This window comes from Pinus tabuliformis, chromosome 9 (genome assembly GCF_031772625.1).
Source record: "Pinus tabuliformis cultivar Carrire ecotype Pingquan chromosome 9, CPIR1, whole genome shotgun sequence".
NCBI lineage: Eukaryota > Viridiplantae > Streptophyta > Pinopsida > Pinales > Pinaceae > Pinus > Pinus tabuliformis.
The window spans coordinates 680438919-680444877 of record NC_142307.1 but is presented as its reverse complement, the minus strand read 5'-3'; positions in this window follow the sequence as shown (position 1 = coordinate 680444877).

The window sequence follows — 5959 nt, the reverse complement described above, 5'->3', positions numbered from 1 at the left end:
CCCAAGGGGATAGTAAACCCAAGGGACTAATACTAAAACCCCAAGGGATTATGAACCCAAGGGAATAATATTAAACCCAAGGGACTAATATTATAAACCTAAAGTATATAAACCCTAAGATATATATTACAAACACTAAAATAAACATGGCTGACCATGGTTGATTTTCATATTGAATCATTGTCACATTGCGACATTGGACCATGGTTGACCACGTTTAACCATGGTTGATTTTCATATCACCATAATCTTTGTGAGAATGCGACGTTAAAACATGGTTGCCCATGTTTGACCATGGATGACCATGTTTCATTTTATAAAACAAGGTTGACCATGGTTGACCATGATTTACCATGGTTTCTAAACCCAAGGCATATAAACCTTAAGATAAGTATTATAAAACCTAAAATAAACATGGTTAACCATGGTTGATTTCCATATTGAAGCAATCCTTGTCACACGACGATGTTGGACCATAGTCGATCATGCTTGACGATGATTTATTTTCATATCAAGTCAATGTTTGTCACAGTGTGACGTTGGACAATGGTTGACCATGGTTGATTTCCATATTGAGACAATCAGTATCACAATGTGACATTCGACCATGGTTGACCATTGTTGGATATTATTGATCATGGTTGATCATGATTGATATTATAAAACCAAGGGAATAATAAACCTAAGGGATTGATATTATAAACCCAAGGGAATTATAAACCTAAGGGATTGATATTATAAACTCAAGAGAATAATAAACCCAAGGGATTAATACTAAAAAACCAAGGAATTATGAACACAAGGGAATAATATTAAACCCAATGGACTAATATTATAAACCCAAGGTATATAAACCCTAAGATAAATATTATAAACACTCAAATAAACATTGTTTACCATGGTTAACCATGGTTGATTTTCATATTGAGACAATCCTTGTCACAATGCAATGTTGGACCATGGTTGATGATGCTTAACCATGGTTAATTTCATATCAACACAATCTTTGTGACAATGTGATGTTCAACCATGGTTGAAGAATATTAATCCGAAGGGATCAATATTATAAACCCAAGATATATAAACCCTACGATAAATATTATAAACACTAAAATAAACATGGTTGACCATGATTTATATTATAAGCTGAAGGCAATAGTAAACCCTACGGATTTATACTAAAAACCCAAGGGATTATAAACCTAAGGAAATAATATTAAACCCTAGTAATATGAATCCTTAGATTAATAAACCTAAGATATTGATATTATAAATCGAAGGGAATAATAAACCCAAGGGATAAAAAATATAAACGCAAGGTATATAAACAATAAGATAAATATTATAAACCCTAAAATAAACATGGTTTATTTCCATATTGAGACAATCCTTGTCACAATGCAACATTGGACCATTGTTGACCATGATTGACCTTTGTCACAATGTAACATTGGACCATAGTTTACCATGGTTGATTTTTATATTGAGACAATACTTGTGTGATGTTCAAGCATGGTTGACCATGATTGGCTATGATTGACCATGGTTGACCATGATTGATATTATAAACCGAAAGGAATAATAAGCCCAAGGGATTGATATTATAAACCCAAGGGAATAATAAACCCAAAGGACTAATACTAAAACCCCAAGGGATTATGAACCCAAGGGAATAATATTAAACCCAATGGACTAATATTATAAACCCAAGGTATATAAACCATAAGATAAATATTACAAACACTAAAATAAAAATGGTTGACCATGGTTGATTTTCATATTGAGACAATCCTTGTTACAATGCGACATTGGACCATGGCTGACCATGCTTAACCATGGTTGGTTTTCATATCACCACAATTTTTATGACAATGCGATGTTCGAACACACTTGGCCATGATTGACCATGGATGACCATGTTTGATTTTATAAAACATGGTTGACCATGGTTGACCAAGGTTAACCATGATTCACCATGGTTTATAAACCCAAGGTATATAAACCTTAAGATAAATATTATAAACCCTAAAATAAACATGGTTAACCATGGTTGATTTCCATATTGAGACAATCCTTGTCACAATGCGATGTCGGACCACAGTTGACCATGCTTGACCATGATTGATTTTCATATCGAGACAATGTTTGTCACAATGTGATGTTAGACCATGGTTGATTTTCATATTGAGGCAATCATTGTCACAATGTGAGATTCGACCATGGCTGACCATGCTTGGCTATGATTGATCATTGTTGACCATGATTGATATTATAAACTCAAGACAGTAATAAACCTAAGGGATTGATATTATAAACCCGAGGGAATAATAAACCCAAGGGATTAATACTAAAACCCCAAGGGACTTTGAACACAAGGGAATAATATTAAACCCAAGGGACTAATATTATAAACCCAAGGTATATAAACCCTAAGATAAATATTATAAACACTCAAATAAACATTGTTGACCATGGTTGATTTTCATATTGAGACAATCCTTGTCACAATGTGACATTAGACCATGGTTGATGATGCTTAACCATGGTTGATTTTCATATCAACACAGTATTTGTGACAATGCGACATTCGACCATGGTTGAATAATATTAAACCCAAGGGACCAATATTATAAACCCAAGGTATATAAACCCTACGATAAATATTATAAACACTAAAATAAACATGGTTGACCATGATTGATATTATAAACCCAAGGGAATAATAAACCCTAGGGATTTATACTAAAAACCCAAGGGATTATAAACCTAAGGGAATAATATTAAACCCTAGGAATATGAATCCTTAGATTAATAAACCCAAGAGATTGATATTAAAATCAAGGGATAAAAAATATAAACCCAAGGTATATAAAAATCAAGATAAATATTATAAACCCTAAAATAAACATTCGTTGATTTTCATATTGAGACAATCCTTGTTACAATGCAATGATGGGCCATGGTTAACCATGATTGACCTTTGTGACAATGTGACATTGGACCATGGTTGACCATGGGTGATTTTTATATTGAGACAACAATTGTCACAATCCGACATTTGACCATGGTTGACCATGGTTGATTTTTATATTGAGACAATAATTGTCACGATGCGACGTTTGACCATGGTTGACCATGGTTGGCTATGATTAACCATGGTTGACCATGATCTATATTGTGAACCCGAGGGATTGATATTATAAACCCAAGGGATCAATACTAAAACCCCAAGGGATTATGAACCCAAGGGAATAATATTAAACCCAGGGGACTAATATTATAAACGTAAAGTATATAAACCCTAAGATAAATATTACAAACACTAAAATAAACATGGTTGATCATGGTTTATTTTCAGATTGTCACAATGCGAATTTGGACCATTGTTGACCACGCTTAACCATGGTTGATTTTCATATCACCACAATCTTTGTGATAATGTGACATTCAGCCATGGTTGACCATGGTTTATAAACTCAAGGTATATAAGCCTTGAGATAAATATTGTAAACCCTAAAATAAGCATAATTAACCATGGTTGATTTCCATATTGAGACAATCCTTGTCACAATGCGATGTTAGACCACATTTAACCATGCTTGACCATGATCGATTTTCATATCAAGACAATTTTTGTCACAATGTGACGTTAAACCATGGTTGATTTTCATATTGAGACAATCATTGTTACAATGTGAAATTTGACGAGGGTTGGGTATGATTGATCATGGTTGACCATGATTGATATTATAAACTCAAGGGAATAATAAACCTAATGGATTGATATTATAAACCCAAGGTATTAATACTAAAACCTCAAGGGATTTTGAATGCAAGGGAATAATATTAAACCCAAAGGACTAATATTATAAACCCTAAGATAAATATTATAAATACTCAAATAAACATTGTTCACCATGGATAATTTTCATTTCAACGCAGTGTTTGTGACAATGCGACGTTCGACAATTGTTGACCATGATTGACCATGGATGACCATGTTTGATTTTATAAAACATGGTTGACCATGATTGACAAAAGTTGACCATGATTGACTATGGTTGAGCATGGTTGACAATGAGTAAGTGAAAAATATTAAACCTTAGGAATATGAATCCTTAGATTAATAAACCCAAGGGACTATATTATAAACCCAAGAGAATAATAAAACCAAGGGATAAAAGTTATAAACCGAAAGTATATAAACCCTAAGATAACTATTATAAAACTTAAAATAACATGGTTGACCAAGGTTGATTTCCATATTGAGACAATTTGTGTCACAATGCAACATTGGACCATAATTGACTATGATTGATTTTCATATTGAGCCAATTTTTTTCACAATTTTTTTTCAATATTTTTCCTATTGAAACTAGGTTATTAACCGAACCTATACTTTAAAATGTGGAAGGGATAATTGAAATTGCTGGTTTGCATGTACACATCATATACATGTAATTTAAAATGTGGCTAACTATATTTGAGTTATAGATTCTATTTATATGAGCTCTTTGACTATGTTTGCATTTTGATGTTTCATTTATGTTTTCCGATATTGCAACGTTGTAATAAAGTAATCTACGAAAACCCATAAACATATGTAATGTGGATTTCGTGTTGGATGAACTTCTTTTTAATGAGGTAAGTTGTTTTATAACTATATATGCCGCGGATCTCAGAGTCAGACGAATCAAGATAATCCCAGCCGTTCAGTTAAATTAAAAATAAATTAAAAAAAGGGTCAACGGCACCCCGTCGACCGGGAACGACATAGAAACGCCAACGGCGAATTGATCTTTTTTACCCTTTAATTTATTTTATTATTATATTTTTAATTTGAATATTATACTATTTTCTCAGTCTAATTTATTTTATTATTATATTTTTAATTTGAATATTAGGTTATTTTTCAATCTAAATCTAATTTTTTATTGGTTTAATTTTTTATTTAATTTGTTTAGAATTTTGTAAAGTTTTATTGAAATCACAATTACTAATCAAAATTTCAAAAAAACCATTTTAAACTATACAAATAAAATTTCCACTAAAAACTCTATTTAAAAACAACTAAAAGAAAATTTCATACTCATATTCTTCTCAATATAATGTGAATGATGCAATACAAATTTTATGAATAAAATATCGTTCAATATGATGTGTGTCTTCTGCATTTATTCTTTCAATGCTTAAAAACTTTTATAATTCTTTAAATAATTAAGTTGAGTTAAACCTTAAACTTTGGCGAATCTTCCAGTATTGTAAACCTTGACCTTTGGTTAATGATACAGTAATCATTTTAGTGGAGGACTTTTACAAATAGTCAGATATATGTAATATATTAGACATCGTTATTATATGTGATATGGTAATTATTGTTGTAACAAAAGAATATAGCCAGTTATACGTAATAAATTACACATTGTTATTATATGTGATATAGTAATTATTGTTGTAACAAAATAATATAGCCAGATATATGTAATATATTACACATCGTTATTATAGGTGATTATTAATTAATTTTGTAACAAAAGAATATATGTGTGAGAGAGTATATGTGTTTTGAGAGAGAAATATCGTTATCATAGGTAATACAATAATTATTTTTGTAACAAAGGAATATACGTGTGAGAGAAGTGCGTTTTGAGGGAGAACTATTTCTTTGTATTTAAGATTTGGTGAGAGTAATAATAATTTTTTCTAACTATTAAAAATAATTTTTAAATTTATATATAAAAAATTAATTTTAATATAATTATTTTTTAAAAAAATTATAAATTGTATTTATACATATATATTTTAATTTATATATATTTACAATATAAAAATTATTTATTTATATTAATATTTTAGTTATTAGATGTTTTAATTAATTAATTTGATGATTTTTTTTCACTAAGTTTTGAGAAGTAAGATCGATAATATAAATAACTATATATCTATTTTTATTATTATT